Below are 20,688 nucleotides of genomic sequence, written 5' to 3' on the forward strand. Positions count from 1 at the left end.
AAAAGTAATTGACTAAATCTAAGAAATGTGGGAATTTTTATAATTCCTACATTTCGCGCTGAAGAAAACAATACATGCAGGTAATTACATCCTTGTGCATGGATATATAGAAAAAATAAAACAAGTCATACATGCTTGATATCATACTCAGGTTCATGCTGGTAACTCGGTAACAAATGTTACACTGCATCTAACAAACAAGAAATAAACTGGGGACAAAGTCTAATCTAATCACTGACTGCAAACATACAATTTAAAGAAATGAAACTCAGGTTTGCTTTTAGGGATATACATATTGTTTGATCTAATACAGTTGAGGTATGGGGATTTTTTCTGTATGTGGAACAATTGATGCATTATACATAAGAATTTACATAGATGACTCGGTACTAACATTATAATTCAGGAGGAATATAAAATGGATAATGATTGTAAGCTGGAATCTAAAACTACTGTAAATTCCTTATTTTTAAAGCGCTAAGCATAGCTCAGCGCTTTATTGTCGTTAGACTTCTATTTCCGGTGCAAGGAATAACTGCCCTCTATGGGCAGAAATATACATCATTTAAACTGGTAAGAGGTATAGGGAACCAGTTATCTGGGTGACGGAAATGGCCGAGTAGATACAATTGGTTTGCGGGGCTTACGTACATCAGCACGGGATGCTACGCAGTGATGAAAAAATATAGTGCGTATTCAGAAGCTAAAATATAGAAAAATAAAATCGATTCTTTGCAAGAAAATGTCAAAAACTGTGATAAATTACTGTTCAAAAGGTATAATTTGTAATTTTAACATATCTTTTTTCAGGCAAGTATCCATATACAAGTCGTGTTCAGCTTTAATTCACATCATCTTCAGAAAGTAACATATATTTAAAGAAATCTGGCCTTCGATACTTTAAATTGATACTCATTAAACATAAACCAAAATTTCAATAAGGCTCATTTCCGCCTACGCTTGCACACAGTAAAATTTCTTAAAACCAAGCTAGGTTAGCGCTTTTCAGTACTTTCAGTACTTTGATTTGTAATGGTTTCAAAACTGTCTGAAAAATAAGAGTGATTTTAAAATCTTTGAGGACTGCATCTCATGATTGTACGTGGAAATTAATTCCTTGAGTTTAATTAGGAATTTACAGTATTTCTCAATGGAATATTCTGAGAAACAGGTGTCCTTGGTTACAAACTATATATATAACTTAAACCTGTCTGTCAATCTTGCAGTACACATACATAGATTTTATATATTCCACAACAACTTGATACGATGTCTTGGCTGAAACAACATTTATAACACTGTAGGCTTAATCAACAGCATACTGTATAAAGGGAAATATTCGCCTTCGTTTTATTTTTGCCCTTTTGCCCTCGCTGTCAGCGTGCGAATTAAAGACTGGGCAAATATCAATGTTCCAATAATCTCTTTACTATGCAATCATGTTTGGGCAAATTTAAGATGGGGCGAAACCGTTTGCAAGTGCAGAAGGGCGAAAATAACACAGGGCGAAAATAACTCTGCATACAGTATTGTATCTTAGGGCTTACACTGAACACAATGCATGTTAACCATTACATGGGGAATTCCAGTGAATTATCCAATGGTATAATGATGATAACACAGCTGGAATCCAAGCATGTATGGACTACATTAGGCATGCCCACATAGAAGTCAGAACTGCATTTTACAATAGATCTTGAGACTTATAATCAAACATATTTATTTATTTGATGATTAAACATAAAACTTTGTATACGTAATATAGAAATTAAAAAATAGTTTGGAACAAAGGAACAAATGGCTTTATCAGTACTTCTAATTGATAACATAATCCAACTTTTATTCGCAACAACTTTATTTGAAATTTATTCCCAATAAACTGGTTGGCAACGACTAATGTTCGCGACCAAGCCTTATTAAGACTGGTGTTGTTATAACAATCGTACGACAAGGATTGGGTTTGCGCCAGGAAATATTCATGACAATGAGGCTCTTGCAAACCTCGCCAAATTTCTCGCACGCAAATAAAAGTTGGTTTACAGCGATCATTCCACAAGAGTGAGATGTTTTAAGACCAAGTCAAAGAGTTCCTTTGTAAAATGCAGCCCGGAACTTTCTTACACTAAAGTCCAACTTTTTTCTTAATTTTTTAAGACAAAGAAAGTCAGAGTGGCTGTCTGAGGTCATTCATGATGCATGAAGTCACATGTGTCAAGTTTGCTTTAAATCAAATAAGGTCAAAAGGTCATACATAATCACAGGTCAAAAATAAAGTCAAAGATACAATGATGTAATGTCAGAGAGAGGCGAGATGCATAGAATCAAATCTGTTGAGTATGGGGTAAATCACCTAAGGTAATAAAGTCATTCTCTGGTCAAGGTCACGCAGATGTAAGGTCAGAGAGAGGAGACAGGAGTTAAAGGAATCTACCCGGACTGTTAGTCACGTGATTGTCTGGAGCCTATTTTGGGGGAATTGGACTGTAAACACAAACTGCTGCATTAACAGGAAAACTTCTAAATCAAAATTAAAAGGCAGTTTTGAACAACAAATCAAAATAAAAGCCCTTTATAGGACAATTTCTAACAGCCAATCAAAATAATTTGACAACTACCAGTAGCCAAAATAAAAAAGATTTTTTTCATTGTATAAAACTTAAACAATTTTTAATGGAGGCTAAATTTTATCTAACTTTTTGTGTTTGCTCCGAGAGAAAAGAAACCAGCACAACATGTTTGATAAAGAACTTTATCCACACATCACATATCATGGTAGGTCATAAACTCTCTAACCTAATATCTCAGGTGTTAATTTCACTGTTAATGCAGCATTTTTATTCCTATCCTACAATGAAAGCATTCCTCTTTTGTTTTCAGCGATTGCCATGGTTACCTTTCACGATATGGGACCATCTTATCTCTTTGGACGCTAGTTTGAAAAAAACAAAGTGTCATCAAATTATGGAGGGACAAGTTTGACAAGGAGGTAGGAGTGACCTTCCCCCCAAACACAAGACTGAGGGGTAAACAATGCAGCACGTTTCTCATGCACACGAGACAATACAGGTAAAATACAGGTAAATACAGGTAAAATACAGGTAAATACAGGTAACAAAGAGTAACAGTTGTTGAATCCAATACATGTCTATCCAATTATCAGATCTCTGTGCCCAAATGCAACACTGCTATTCTTCTGAATATATGTTTCTCTCTTTCCCAATACTCCATATAAGTGTATAGATATTGTAATGGTGTGTAATGGTTATTTTCATTCCCATGTTATTTTTGCCCAATTAACCAACCCCTTGAGTTAGTAAATTTAAGATGGACCACATCCATTAAATACACTAAATTTCTCTGTGTTAATTTTTCATGTTTCAAAAGAGGAAAAAATGTTTTCTCAAGCCATTGGGCAAAAATAACTTTGGTGTTGAAATTCACCAGAGGCGTGTTCAGCAGAGAGAGCGCCCACGAGCGCTCGCCAAAATTTGTGTTGCGGGTATAGGGAATTTTGGCGAGCGCTCGCGAGCACCCGCTCTGTTGAACAGGCCTCTGGTGTACAGTCAGATCACAAAAGAAAGTGAGTGTTAACAGACTTCATCTGTGTCCGTATCATTTCACCTTTATATCTCTAACCAAACTACAACAGTGTCTATTTACAGAATATATCTCTAGAGTATAAGCCTTGTCTCAAATATGCAGGCAGTGACATTTCTCCTTAACATGAAATACATTCACAGTAATTCAGTCATCCGGGTCAGTTACAGACCCTAACAGCCATTCTGATTGGTTGCTTCCAAATAGTGCTGTCTTTGTATAAAAATTAAAGTTTCTTTGTTCTGATACAAAAGACATCTGGACAAAATACACCAAAATAAAAGGGAAGCCAAAAAAAATCAAAACATGACACTGTAAGCTCAATACCTCCTTCTGCGGGTTGGCCCACTAAAAAAAAACGAAGTCAGATATATATCTACACAGCACCATGCCCATAATCACAAGCCCAGTATGGGCATTATAAGAAATCACAAGCCCACTTTGGGCGTTATCATTAATCACAAGCCCAGTATGGGCATTATCAGTAATCACAAGCCCACTTTGGGGATCGTCCATGAATACTATTACTGACCCACACATTTTCTAACCCAGACATTAAATGACTCCATCTTTGGCTCCTATTCTTTGCTTTGTTCCCAAAATGATTACTTCCTATAAATTTAACTTCTTAAATATAACTTCCCAATAAATTGTTGCTCTTGAATTTTACTTTGCATTGAAATTAAACTCCAACAAATTTCACATCTTGTTACTTCCATAAACATTAACTACTGTAATTTTACTTCCTATGAATTTAATGCAATTTTTTTTCTGCTTTGCATTTATATCTACATTATGCAATATCTTGAGTTTTAAAAATGCTGCAAATTGTCATATCTGTAATCTTTCAAAAAAAATTGTTATCTGTTTTAAAATTGTGAAAAAATAATTATACATTCTTAAAACCTTTTCCTCTCATGCATATCATAATTCATATTTACATGTATCAAAACAATCACCAATAGTTTTTACTTTTAAAAAAGTTCAATAAAAAATATATATCTACAAAAACTGACAAATAATAAAATTTGAATGCTATGCATATATGAGATAAATACGGTACAACAGAGCAGAATATCATGAAGTTGATGCGTCCGCTGTTGTTATGGTAACAGTGACACAGGGCTATAATTATTACATGTATAATGGCTACACATCACAGCCCTAATCTTGTCACAGGAATTATCAGTCACATACCTTTAATGAGTTCAGAGCAGTGTACGATTTCCTGTACGGACACCGCGACTTGGTGCGCACGTGCTGCCAGTGTCTGCTTGGCCTCCTGGGAAGGTTTCTGGACCACCTGAAAAATGGCCGCGAAACAAGGTGGTAAGATAACAGAATCACAGGCCCCACATTTCTACAACAATCCCTCCTCACATATTAACAGCTTCAATAACAACAATCCTTCCCCACATATCAACAGCTTCAATAAACTTGGTGTTTTGAATATTCTATTACTGACTCTATGCACACTGTGTGCTAACTGTGCACATTGTGCTGATTTTTTACATTGTGCTAACTGTGCACATTGTGCTGACACCACACATTGTGCTGGGTCTGTGCACACTGTGCTCTGTACACTTACCGTGCTGACCTGCTCCAGTAGATCTTTGTAGACAACAGCACAGTTCTTGCCGGCTGCTATCGTCTTCTGTCGGACTTCTGTTGTCTCTGCAGTGCTGGCTGTGCCCTGTCAACACACAGAAACATCTATATTCTTAACATTTCTTGGAAATTCAGTTTCAAGGAAATGTAAATTTGTGGACAATTATCTTATATGTTTTACATTGTACTCGAATCTCTAGCAGAATATAACATACCCTGCATGTTGCCAGTAAATCAAAGATGGCCTTGCGTCCCATGTTCGCACAGATGATGACATCCTCTTGGCGACCCGAGTTCCCAGCAGCCACTGCTTTGGCGGTCGCCGTGGTGATAGGTTTGGTCAGTCGGATCAGATCTTCTGCCGTTGCTTTCTTCTCTGGCAAGGTTCCAGCCTCGTAGGACTATGAAAGAAAACATCAAACAGTACAATGTCTGTTGATGAAGGAAAAAAAAAGCATAAATTGGGAAATAAACCATTGGACTTTAGTCGGATTACCCCTGGATAATTTTAACCTCCTGTCCTATGGTCTCTATGGTGACTCCAGGGCCTGAGTTACCTGTATTTGTACCTGTAGTTACCTGTGTATCAGTGTATTACCTTAACCTCCTGTCCTATGGTCTCTATGGTAGACTCCAGGGCCCGAGTTACCTGTATTTGTACCTGCAGTTACCTGTGTATATTCAGTGTATTACCTTAACCTCCTGTCCTATGGCTTCTATGGTAGACTCCAGGGCCCGAGTTCCCCGCGCGGCTTCATCCTCCACGGTCTTCACCGTCTTCAGTAACGATGTCACATTGGTCACCATCACCTGGAGGGGAGATTGATATTTACAGTTTACTTCATCTGTTGTTTTACACATACTGTCATTTTCATTGATAAGTGACTGTTTTCATTAATAACTGTCTTATCATACATCCTGATTTTTGCTAATTTTCTTTTTTTTCATCTTTTTACACTACAAAAACAAATTTCTGATAAGGCAGGTCAGACAAATTTTTTAAAACAATATTTACTTACCTAATAATGATTTTTTTTCAATTGTTTGAATACATTTATGACTTGGTAATACTGTTTTTATTTAATGACTATTAAGGTCAGACGACACGTTCCTCGAGAATCTTTTTTGTATCTCCTCGTAATAAAGAGTTCCAATAAAAAAAACATTAATTTTATAATTACTTTAAAAATGATCAAAATTTACTTGAGCTTGGTTATATGTGTACATGGTCGAGTGGTTAGAACCGTGGCCACTCACTGCCAGAAGCGTATAGGTTCTAGAGGTCGTGAGTTCAACTCCCCGCCCCGACGGAGATAAACTTATAATTCAGTGAATTTTGCTGTGCTCTAGATGTATTTATTTTTAAATCAGCAATTCAAGTGTATTTTCAAGAAGATTATATAGGACATTGCATATTCTAGTATTTTGCAGAAATGCCTGGTAAGGTACCCTAATTTTTTGCAAGAAAGCTTGTCAAAGTAGTAGTAAACCATAAACAAATTCCTGGAAAAAGTTATCTAAAATTGAGGAACGTGTCGTCTGACCTTAACACAAACTTCTACAATATTGTTTATCTCTGAATGTCATAACCATCCTTCACCTCGATCAAAATCAAACACGTTTCTATGAACAATTATTTTTAATTAACACAGACATGTTATACAGAGTCAAGCAAGATATGTAAATAATAACAAGATATACAAGGCTTCCCTATCTAACACAGATCATAATACATTAATGGTCACAACATGGAGAAATCCTTATTCAGCCCTACCTATGACATCCATTACACTATCAAATTATATAAAATATTCATTGAGACTTGAGTTTTTCTTACTTCAGACTTATTAAAAGGAAAAGCATTTGAATTTTTCATGCAAGAGTTGTCTTTCTTATCAAATAGGTCAATGTACCTTAAAGCTTAGCCTAACACAATGAAACAAGATTTTCTTGTCTGAACAATGCATTGTCTTTCTTATCAAATAGGTCATTGTACCTTAAAGATTAGCCTAACACAATGAAACAAGGTTTGTTTGTCTGAACAATGCTTGGTTTGAGATGAAAGCACAAGCTTGTATGAACAGGGAGACACAATGCAGGTGTCTGGAGATCTCTGCATGTCCCAGTCTCATGCTGTCAACAGAAGCTTGCAGGGAGGTTTAATACTACAGGCCTCAAACTCCAACATCCTGCCTCTCAGCTAAACTTAAGGTGGCCAAATGGTCAGATGTACTGTCAAGTTATTTTATAGCCAAATTTTTAGATATATAAATTCATGTTCATTTTTATATTTGTTCTCCAAATCCTTTTTTTTAATGTTAAATACAGAGGTTTTCTCTTCCTGAGGTTTAAAATGGTACAAAAATTACAAAATAACCACCATTTTATAACATTACCAAAAGGTTTTTCTTTTCGAGTGAATCAAGCCGATGGTCAAGTTCCCCGAGTCTGAGAGGCAAAATGATTTGGTAGTCCCCGCAGCTCATATAATTATTTGTACTGAATTCAAATTCTTGAGTTAAAATACTTAGCAGCTTACTGTTTCCACTGACAAATCATGATATGTATAGGAGCCCTGTGCTGGCTATAACCACCACAGGGAGTGATATGAGCTGGAAACAACATTGTTACTACAACACAAACATGTTACACCGAACTGTGCTCATTTCTTCCTATCAAGAAAGCATTGCAAAACTAATACTCGACAATAGCTTTACTGCTTTTTCCATTCCAAAAAAATCTTATACTTTAAACTACCAGGTAAATTTACAATGTCCAGTCAGTTAAAAGGTAGAGTGTCAACAATAATTTGTAGTCATATGCTGATTGAGTGTACAGTGCAAGTAGGTAAAAGAAAAATTGGAGGAAAGGGGTGAACATGTTTTAGCAATAATTAATGCCCATGCAGAAATTTTCTGTAACTTGCAGGAAGAAATGAACACAGTTGTCACTAGTAGCCTGGTCAATGGTTCAGTGTGAAACAGGGGGATGGTTTCTATGGAAACACCAATTCAAATGCAATCTGTTGTTTCTTAAATCTCAAACCTCTACAGGATTTCAAAAATTCAATTTATAATGATAGAAGCTCTCACAAAAAGTCATTAATCACAATATTCAATATTTTTCTTTTTTTTTTAAATTGTTTCATTAACAGCTCTTGTTTTTGTAAATTGTCAACAACACTAGAACAGAGAAATATCATCTAATCAGATGGCTCGAAATTTTAACTGCACTCAGTACATGCTGGAAACATAGATAGTATACCCGTCCGGCAAACCCTCGATCAGGGAGTCTGTCTTCTGTAAAATCACACGACTCCACAAATCAGACAACAGTTAACTTAACAATTCTATCTATCAACGCCTAGGCGGCCTTTGTCAAATTATATTGTATATATTTCTTCCAATTAAGACAAAAAAAAATATTTATGCTCAGAAAACTTTTCAATTTTTAAACCTTTTTAAAATTGACTTAAAAAAAACTTTATCTACACATTGAATACTGAAAAGTCACTGCTAAAAAAAGTTAAGCTGTGCCTGGAATTGTTTGAAATAATGATTAGCAGAAAAGGTTTATAATCATAGACCTGGGCTACTCCAATAATTGATTGCCAGAAGAGGTTTTTCCATAGAAGAAGAGAGTGCATTACATCACTACACCACAACACTACCATCTCATCAAGGTTAAAGTTCTAACACAAGGTCAACGTTCAGTCCTTATGTTACAGTAATTCACTAATCAAAATTTTGAGCATTTATATAAAAATTATAAGCACGTTTTCAAAAATCTCAAATTTTGAGTTTAAATAAAAAATAATAAACATAAAAAACTTCGGTCAAGGTTAAATGAAAACAAGAAATAATGTTGAATTTTGACTGACCTTGGCAGACTCTTTGAGGGTCATCATTGCCGGATCGGAGACGTTTTTGCCGGAGGCGTTCTTGGTGGCGCTGATCAGATCGGAGAGTGCGGAAGCCACATCCTTCACCGCGTTAATTATCATCACCTGAAAACAAGCTTACTCAGTTATTTCCCTCTTGAAATGTTGCAATTAACAAAATTTGATCACTCTGGCAAATTAATTGATTAAACAACTTCATCGTTACAATGTCAAGTTATAAGCCACGTACCTGAGCCTCAGGTTGGTTAGATCCGAGTGAGGCTGCACCAAGTTTGACGACATCTGCGAGTTTGGTGATGGTTTTGACGGCCTGTTGAGCGGCCCCGGCGAGCGTTTCCTGATCGGATGCGGCGCCCTGTACCAACTTCTTGGTCTCCTCTACCAAAGCCTTCGCCGTTTTCAGGATGTCCTCTCTATAAGTGGTTACAAAAATAAATATCGTGGAATCATTAAACTTTGTGGGGACAATTTCCATGCATTACTTTCATGAGTTATTTCATACCTACAAAAGGAAGTATGACTCTATCACACTTATTCATTAGTGGATGAGAGGTACCCACAAACTCCACGAAAATTGATCCACCTCAAAATCTAATGATTCTACAGTATGAGACTACTGTTGGAGTGGATCAGTGGGTAGGGGTATTGAGGACTATTTGTCAGTGGGTGGGGGTATTGAGGACTATGTCAGTGGGTGGGGGTATTGAGGACTATTTGTCAGTGGGTGGGGGTATTGAGGACTATGTCAGTGGGTGGGGGTATTGAGGACTATTTGTCAGTGGGTGGGGGTATTGAGGACTATGTCAGTGGGTGGGGGTATTGAGGACTATTTGTCAGTGGGTGGGGGTATTGAGGACTATTTGTCAGTGGGTGGGGGTATTGAGGACTATTTGTCAGTGGGTGGGGGTATTGAGGACTATTTGTCCCATTTACCTGTGGCTGGCGAAACTGTCATCTCCCTCAGTACACAGAGTTCCGGCGGTGGCAAACATAATGGTGGTGTCCAGATCAGCAATGATTCCGCTCACCGCACTTGCCGCATTGATACAGGCCTGGGTACCGCGAGACCCGGACTGTAATGCTGCTAGAACAAAGGCCATGGTCCTGGAGGTCGCGTCTCGCGTATGTGTCGTGTGGGTCGCCCTGGACTTTGCCGGCGTCCTGTACCAGCTCCACACAGCTCTTACCCAGGTCTTGGACCGTCGTACGGATGCGATTCGCAATCTACAGATAGACCAACAAAATATATAACAATGAAATCAATGGAAATCTACAGACCCAACATAATGGATTTCTCAGAGATCTGTTAAATATTATGGTAGCAATCACATTGATTATAAAGCCAGCATCTTTGGTTTCAAGGGAATTTCCCATTAAAAATTCAATATTCAGTTAGACAGGAAAAATGTTTGAAACAAAATAAAACCAAATAAACACTTTTTCATGCAGATAACCATATTCTTGACTTAACAGTACACAGAGCACACAATATCCATCCAATTTTGTTTACAAAACATTTTTAGAATAACAGATAAACCAATAAACTAGGAATCACTAGACATTGTAACAGGCTCGTGACTCCACTTACATCCTGACTGTTGGAGGTTGCGGCGGCATTTGCTGAGTTACTGGCCAGCACATCGTAGTCTCGTGTCAGCTGGTTGGCCAGTCGCCCGAGGTCGCCTGGGTTCACCCCCGCCTTGCCCACCATCTCCTGCGTCGTCATGGCGATCTTCTTGGCCAGACTGACCATGTTGGACTGGTACTCCACGAAGGACATCCCCTCCCTCACCATTACCTGCTCGTCCGTCTGTAACCATAGAAACAAAGGGGGGTCAATATTGTAAACACAGACTCCTTTATTTGATAGACCTTATTATGTTACACCGATATGTATCCAAAATGTTCATAATGGCATAAATTTGTTAAAATTTCATGATTTTAAAAAATTAAAGTCGATCAAATTCTTCCTCCAGTGCCACTATCAACACAATATTGGGGACTTTAAACAGAGCAAATTTTGGAGGAAAGAAGGTCCTTTATGTAAAAATTGTACCTACCTTAGTGATTGATTTGGTGAGTTTCTCTATCATACTGTTGACTACGCCGGCCTGTGAGGCGGCCTCCTCCAGAGACTGTAACAGGTCTTGTACGACGTCCATTGTGTTGTCTGCTGCTGTGTCAATGTTATCATGGGTGTGCTTAGGGGCCTACAACATAAAACAAGATATTGTAGTCTACAGAAGATCCGTGCACACACTTGTCTATTGTAAGGATTTGCTATGAAGTCCAGACTTAAACATGCCTCCTCTTTTTATCTTACGATACTCTAACCTCCCTATCTTATCCCCTCCTATCTTAAGGTACACTCTCCTTCTATAAGGTACACACTCCCCCTTTTTTCTTTAAGCTCATTCCTCTTCTCTCTTACTGTACACCTACCTAGGGTTGCCTACCCCTTCTATCTTTGGTTCACTACCCCTTCTTCCTTAAGGTACACTCCCCCTTCTACCTTAAGGTACACTTCCCCTTCTATCTTTAGGTACACCTACCTTAGGGTTGCCTCCCCCTTCCTTACAGGAGTACATGAACTGAAGTGCCGACTCGGCCACGGTCTTAGTCAGGTCCAGGATGTGGGTCTGTTGTTTGGAGTTCTGGATCAGCGAGGCGGCGCCTACAGCACCGTCCGAGAGTGGGCCGAAGTAGCTGGCCATCATTGTCACCTGTAGATACAGGAGGTGTCAAAAGTTATTACCTACCTATGTGTACATTGTGCTAACAAAAGGCATGTAAAAAATGACCATTATTATTTTGGATTATCATTCAAATTTCACAGAGAAGAAAATGACCCAGATCTCACATAATAAGTATTAAATATCACAACCGTTGCTCTGTATACTGACCCTGTGACCCAGATTCTCCGGCTCTGCTTTAGCTGAGTCCTTGACCTTGGAACAAAGGTCATGGATTTCTCTTGCACTCCCAATCATCTGTTCTTGGAATCCCTATAATACCATTCAACAGTAATAATTAATGATTATTTACGAATATTGAAAATTGAGCATATTTTGATTACTTTAAAATCTTAATAAAGGGGGGGGGGGGAGGGGTGAACTATCAAATAAATCTGTTAAACTGTTGAAACAAGGGAGGGGGTGATACCTTAAAAATCTAGACATGAAAGGGAAAATTTGAAAACTTAAATATCTAGATATTGGGAATGAGGGGTTGATAATTTACAAATCTGGACACATGGAGACATATTGGTGGATGGGGAAAAGGTGGTTTTGGGTGGAATAAGTACTGACCCTGAGGGATTTCTCGGTCCGTTGCTGTAGACTCTGACTGATGGCGGCCAGTGAGGCCTGGTCCAGGTCGCGGATGGAGCGGTTCAGTTTGTCGATCGACTCGTCACACTCACGCTGACCCGGCGCACAGTCTCTGAAATATACAGATGTATATAGTCAAACAGGTCCTGATGTTTTACAGGATATATGTTCAGTTCAAGATTTTTACATTCCTTGAAGTATACAGTCAAATACTATAATATGTGTCAAGAAATAACAGATGTAAAGTGGAATGGACCTCAAACAAATTAAAATCAAGCTTCAGAGAAATACAGCAAAATACTATAATATACATGTCCGAAAATTTAAAATCACTTTTAGGAATGAACCAGGCTATTGAAGAGCTAACACTTTTGTAAATCTAGAAATGCTGACCAACGTTAGGAGCTGGCATTATAATAAAGACTTGCACTATACACTTACTTGATGAAGGAAAGACTTACTGATGGTGGACAAACTTACTTGATGGAGGACACGAGTCGTTTGATGGCCTCGGACACACTCTTGGAGTGGTTGGAGTACAGTTGGTAAGTGGGCGGGTCCTTCGGGTTGACAGCCAGCTGTTTGGCGGCCGTCACCATGTGACACGCTCCATCGATCATCGCCTTACCTGCCGACACAATGGGCTCTTGGGCCTTCCTTGCCTACATATATATACAGATAAGTCATCTGTGTGTCTTGTCCCAGAAAATTAGGAATAACTGCATAAAACTTCCTTGAATTATGAAACCCCACCATGAACATATTCAAGTACATTTCTAATATGGGGTTTTACAGGACAACAGAATCCTGTTAGTTGGGTGCTTTAACTTGCTAACTGTCTGCTTTATGTAGCTAACTTAGTAGCTATCTGCTATATATCACTAGCTGTCTTACTACCTGTATTTATCGATAGCTTTTCATTTACTGTAATTACCTCTGGGCTGATCTTGGCTGGCATGCTGGCAAACTCGGGAGAGGAGGCAAATGTGGTGAGTTCATCCACTGCATCTGTCAGTGGTTTGGCGGCCTCCGCACATCGCTGGCGGTTCTCCTCCGTGAAATCCTGGTCCAGCGCCTGAATAATGATGTATGTAATATCATTTAAATCTTTGGGAGACTTAAGGTACAAAACCCATAAGAAATTTCATACAATCTAACCAAACACAAATTATCACAAATAGAAATGTACACTTAAGATCTTGACATTTGACCTTGACACTCACCTTGATGGCCTTGACCAGGTTGGCTGTGCTGTTGGCAACGTCCTTGGCACTCTGTACAAAGTGTCGCTTAGCGACAGGATTGGAAGTCTTGCTGGAGGCCAGGCGACAGGCGTTACACAGGGCTGACGTGTGCTTAGCAACCACTGTTGCTGCTGACAACACCTACAAGGGGAGAAAACTCTAAATCATCTCTAAACAAAACACATCCTGGTGACAAGGTTAGAAATAATTACAAGTTAATCAAAGCAAAGTCATTACAAGTTCACTCTGTGTATGATGTAAAATTGTTAGTTAAATATTAATTCTTAATACAAAACTGATTTTAGATCTTGGCAAAGGTATGAAATTAAAGTAGATAATCTCCTCCATTCATCAAAGTATTTTTTCATGTAGTACACAAGATGATGCTTGTATATATATGATACATAGCCTGATACCTCACAAACTTTTAACATAGAGATATACACACATATATCTGTTTTTCCTGCTATACTGTAAAACAAGTTAACTCTGATATTTCTTGATACACGATACAATTCTGTTAACTCTGATACGCTTTCTCCAGCAATACATGTTAGTAAAGTAAATAGCAACCCCCACTTAGCGCTGTTCGCGATTCTATGATATAAATGATATATGATACACAGTAACATGTAAGATACAGGTGATACGGAGTGAATTTCAATCTTCTCAACGATACACAGTGTGAACTATTGAACAATCTTGTCTAAACTTCTATCATGATACGTGAGGACGTTTTAATTATATCGTCTGTGATGTATCTAGATTCTGTGTGACGTCATGCCACTATATTGAGCCCTGTATCTATTAATATCATATATACATTACAAACTCTTAACAGCCTACAACTGGAGAGTCTATAATTGTAATTACAATCCAATGACACTCAATGAATGCTTTAACATGGTGGTCAGAGACCATGAACAGAGACTTTTGAATTGTTGCTCTACACTATATAACAGAGACCATGAACAGACACTATGGAATTGTTGCTCTACACTATATAACAGAGACCATGAACAGAGACTATTGAATTGTTGCTCTACACTATATAACAGTGACCGTGAACGGAGGCTATTGAATTGTTGCTCTACACTATATAACAGTGACCGTGAACGGAGGCTATTGAATTGTTGCTCTACACTATATAACAGACCATGAACAGAGACTATTGAATTGTTGCTCTACACTATGTAACAGAGACCATGAACAGAGACTATTGAATTGTTGCTCTACACTATATAACAGTGACAATGAACGTAATAAACTTTGCTGCTCTATGGTTTCCATGGAAACAATAAGACAGATGTGGTGCCAGACTATCTACGTCCTTTAGAACACTCCTGAGGTGTAGACTGAGGACTATATACACTAACATTTATCACTAGAAAAGAAATCCCTACTAACTAGTTAATATGGTCAATATCCCCGAGTCCTGACAAGTCTAACCTTTTGAGATTGAGACAACTGCCAGCTACAAAGAAAATCTAATTCAGTCTGTATAAAAGTAAAATCTAATTCAGTCTGTATAAAAGTAAAATAGAAATTGCCTGTAGTTGAGACACGTTTAACCTACTGATGTACCCTAATTGCAGAGGTTGAGATAATCAAGTTCTAGCGAGTTCAATCTCGCCGAGTCTATACAATCACTACAGATATACAAAGTTCATATGATAGATACACAGTTCCTACGGGGATACACACAGTACCATGGTAACTGTTACTAGGCAACAGTATAACATTTTAATCGATCCCCTTGTCAAGATGTCTGATGAAAAATGTAACAGAAAATGATTTAATTTCCACAATGAAGCTCCTCTTTAACAACAAGAAATGTGTTACCATGGCTACCAGTCATACAGACGAACTCTCTACAGAGAAGCTTACACAACAGTATAATGATTCTACGTGTTATATGGACAGGAAGTTTACAGAATTCTGGGAAGTATACAATTACGTCGTGATATCTTACATCATGCAGAGACCGCCTCTGAAAAGCGTGTGATACAAAAGAGAAAAAATACATAAATATGCATGTACCTAATATAATGAATATTTAAATCTCTGTGTATGAAAGAAAAATACAACTCATGAATATGAATGAACCAAAGTATCTCTAAAGCTCAAACATAAAAGTGAGTAAGATTTTTCTAAGATCATAGAAAATTGTGTTCTTGTATGTTGAATATTTTTAATACAATGGTAATTTGAAATATAAATATGTTTAATTAAAGAGAATGAAGTTGATCATAAAAAATCTGACAACATGAATAATTATGGAGATATGTAAAGTTGTATACGAGTTGGAATGACCCAGACATTGTTACACACTGTACCTTCTTTCTATCAAACAATAGAAGCTGTTTAAACAAAAAATGTTGCAAATACAATATTAGCCATGTAATAAATTAATGCTACAACAAATCTTTCTTAACTTTCTTAAAAATATGCTCAATCAATAAAGCATGAAATAGAAGACTTAAAAGATTGACAAAATGTAACTAATCATTAAGCACAAAAAAAACAACGACCTTGAGCCAAAATTTTTCATGACCTTAACCCAGATTTTGTTTTGTCTTTAAACATGGAAGGCTGACAACACAACAATATGGCGGTAAATAGCTCTGTGTACGCAATTTAACCCAAAAAAATATTTTGAAAAAGATAATAAACATTCCACACACAGATCTACACGGTAACTAAGGGACACAATGCACAGGGTTACGTGACCCCAAGGTCATGACCCCAGGGGTGAAAGGTCACCTACCATTGACCTACAGCTTTCCGCCATGTAATACTAAACAAAGGACAAAAAGGAAATCAATTTACTTTGATTATTGAAATAAATCAAAATAACCAACAAATGAGGACAGAACAATGTGCTATGATTTGATTTCACCAATTCTAAAAGGGGGCTTTCCAATTGTATATTAATAAATCAATGCACATACAAATCATATAGTTTCTTTGTTGTTATAAAGCAAATGATTTATTTACAGCAATAAATTCTGGAGAGGAGGAGAAGGTAAATTATGCTGTATGGATTCTGAGTGAGTTGGTCTTGATAAAAGTACACTGCATTAAATCCTGTTATATATCATGGAGCATCATTGATCTGCTAGAAGCCAGGCTACGTTAGCCACAGAATACAGAGTTATGGCTCTAAGGCAGTTAGTCTGTAATCAAACAGCTCCTATAGCAGGATATATAAGGAGATACTTCCTTGAGATATATGTAACTCAGGTTCTGCTACAAGCAGTCAGTTTGTCTAAAAACTTAATTCTTTTTGCAACAAATTATGTCTTATAACCTGATTTGTTAAGAATGAAATGAAATTATTTTTGAAAATTACCTCCCATTTCACTGAAAATTTAAATCTTAAACATTCACGTAAAAAAAGTTTGCTTATATTATGTCCTGAACTTCATGGTTATTAGGAATTATGAAATAAATTCTAATACAACATAAGCTCATTCAAAGAGGGACAATAATGATGTTATCATCAGTCAGCTCAATAAGCTCATTCAAAGAGGTGCAATAATGATGTTATCACCAGTTGGCTCAATAAGCTCATTCAAAGAGGGACAATAATGATGTTATCATCAGTCAGCTCAATAAGCTCATTCAAAGAGGGGCAATAATGATGTTATCACCAGTCAGCTCAATAAGCTCATTCAAAGAGGGGCAATAATGATGTTATCACCAGTCGGCTCAATAAGCTCATTCAAAGAGGGGCAATAATGATGTTATCACCAGTCGGCTCAATAAGCTCATTCAAAGAGGGGCAATAATGATGTTATCACCAGTTGGCTCAATAAGCTCATTCAGGGGGCAATATAGAGGTTTGAGAATTGATGCCATGTATTGCAATCTGACTGGTCCAACATTGGATCTGTATAAACTCCTACAGGGCTTGATTGACCAGGCTCTATACAGGTCCATTAGTAAGTCATTAGTCCTCCACTAATTAACCACTGATTAACGAAGTACCTGTTGCTGGGAGCTGGCCGGGTTAACCAGGTTCTGACACGCCATCTGTATGGCCTGGTTAGCCCGGGCAAACTGGGACTGGTCCACCAGCCCGGGCCTTCAGGGCTCTGACGCTCCATCAGCAATGCCCACAAGTAAGGCCGCCTGTAATTTAAAGGAAAAACAAATGTTATTATTCATTCATCATACATATTAGGAAGATCTGGCACTCATACTTGCCAACTGACCCGATTTCGTCGGGTCACACCCGATTTTTCAACCCTTCACCCGATTATTTTTTATGACCCGGCGGGTCATGCTTTTCACCCGATTTTTGTCGAACAACATGAAAATCTCCTGATTTCCAGATTGGGTTCGTAAATTACGTTGCGCGTTTGACTTCCAGTTATGAACCCATGCTGAGCTTGGATTTACGTAACGCGTAAACAATGCCGATGGCTATAACAGACATATTAAGTGTAATTATTATCGTGAGTTGTTTTGACTAAGCGAAGGTTTAAATCATTAAATGTGATGGCTTCCAATAAGAAAAGGTCTTCATCGGGGCCAGCGGAATCAAAACCAACAAAAAGAAAACGATATTTTTGTACCTACATGTATCAACATATCTGGGAAAATGAATTCCCATAGGTAAAACAAAGTAATCGAGTACAAAACGAGGCTTTTGCGTTCTATGTAACGCACATTTGAATATTGGATTTTGTGCCCAAAATGATCTGACTAAACATGCAAAAACGCTAAGTCGTCACTCATATATAGAATGCTTTTTAATACACAAGTCTTCCAAGTCACTTACAACTTTCATGCCATCATTTACAGAGTTCAAAAGCAAGGTTAATGTAGCAGAAACTCTTTTTGCATTTTTTTTTAGCTGAACACAACCTACCATTTTCTGTGTCAGATCACTTTACAAAATTCAAAATCAGCAACTTTTACATGTAGTTAAAATGCTCCTTTGCAATAAAGTATTACACATAAGTTTTAACACATACACTACGGCCAACGCGGTTTACGTATTTACCGCGAGTCCTCGTGGTGTGAAATTGATCGCGGTTTAGCACAGGTAACTCAGGTAAAACCGCGCATCCTCGCGGTACAGCTTCTCACCTTGTCCACACCGTCGCGGTACTGTGAAACCAGTCCCAGGTGAAAACTGTTCTTGTGTTTAACGCGAGTTACCTCCCCCAATTTCTTCTCATATGGGAAACATGATTGAGAGAATTAATGAATATTAATCCATATTCCTTTTTTTTTTTTTTATAAAAAGGACTTGATTGTTACAATTTATTATTATTTAATAAAAAGTGGGAGAAATAAAAGGAAGGTGTAATTATGCTAATACAGAATTTTGTATAATATTTTGCATATTCGATGGCGTTACATATAAATTAATCTTGGCACATTCATCGCTGACAATTCTTGGTTATCAATGAATTTGATTGATAATTATATACCCGATAATAAACGCTTCACCAAAATATTTTATTTCGCCTCGAGAAAGGGATACTAATTAGCGTTTCATTTACAATCTTTCATATTTAATTCTTACCTTCAAAACATACCTTACACTTGGTCATTTCTCTTAAATACATTTAAAGAACTCATTTAATGAATAACAAAATACATGTAGATATAAAATGTTTTAAAGTGCACTTGCTGATCACCGCTGCGACCCGAGTTCTATCCCCGTGATCGACATTAGTTGAATAGATATGCTGGTTGCCTGCTTGAACACGTGGGTTTTCTCTGGGCACTCCGGCTTTCTCCCATATCGATGACCCCCTCGCGCTAATATCCATGCCAATGAAAGATATTGATATAATTTGTATAACTTGTTTATCAAACGTTTTAAAATAAAAAAAAGTTTCAATCAATTTACGAAAATGCTAATGTTAAAATTGTGTGTATTTAAAAATTGACTTTTCTATCCGATCTAGCAAAATTATGATGTTCAGTGGGTCGCCCAAATATTTATGCTTGTCGTTCAAAACCCGGGATTTAAAATATGAATGATCATTTATCTTGGGGTATCCATCACATGTTAAAATTTCGCAGTGTCAGTTGACCAACAGAGGAAGGTGAATTGCGTAACATTACGTATAAAGTATGTGTATATAGAATTTGGGTGGTTGCCGTCAGGGTGGGTGACCTGCAGCAATTAGTGTGACTTGGGGTCCGCTAAATAGAAGTATATAGTCCGTTCTTTCAAACAGCAAAATTTTCTTGATAGAATAATTTAATTTTAAACTAATGAAAATTTGTTTTTCAATTTAAATTTAAGGAAATTATTCTGCGTATTCATAACACAGTGTTTACAAAATACATCCATAAAATAACCTTTTAATGATATACTCGATTGAAATACAATTAACAAACAGACTATAATCAAGGTTAATCAGGAATAGAGAGAGTAATTGGGAACACAGCTAAAGTAAATTTTATATACACATCTAGTATTTGTACTTTTTAAAATGGTCAGAATGTGATTGTTTGAATGAATCAATTGGGAATCATATGAACAAAGATTTGTGTTTGTGTGCATAAGTAAAAAAAAAACCTTCTTTACCCGATATGTGGTATATTATTTATTTCTCTAGCCATGTTAAAATTAAGAAAGTTTAAAAATTCAATTTCCTTAGAACTTTATATATTTTGATTTTGGGGAGAGAGAGAGAGAGACAGAGACAGAGAGACAGAGACAGAGAGAGAGTTGTCTCAACATTCGATAAGATTTTTCACGGCACGTGGTCAGAGCACGGGTGCTCTCACAGACAGGAAGTGTTATGTAATAGTTATACACACCCGTAAACACAGGAATAACTTTTCTATAAATTGTGCCGAACTTATGATTTTCTATATACCTGTCTGAATCGGGCATTATTTTATCTTCATGCAGTAAAGATAGAAGGCGCGTATGATCAGGGACTTTTATGTATACGTCCCTGGTATGATATTTCTTAAAACGCCCGTTACAAAAACATGTGCTAGTATGTGCATTTCAATCAGAATGCCGTTACGG

General features: G+C 37.3%; 1 pseudogene; it reads right to left on the bottom strand.

Annotated features, from left to right (window-relative positions):
• Positions 1-20,688, bottom strand: part of LOC128171436 (talin-2-like) — a 44,084-nt pseudogene that overhangs the window by 12,609 nt on the left and 10,787 nt on the right.

The sequence above is a fragment of the Crassostrea angulata genome, chromosome 2, assembly GCF_025612915.1.
Source record: "Crassostrea angulata isolate pt1a10 chromosome 2, ASM2561291v2, whole genome shotgun sequence".
In the NCBI taxonomy this organism is placed as follows: Eukaryota; Metazoa; Mollusca; class Bivalvia; order Ostreida; family Ostreidae; genus Magallana; species Magallana angulata.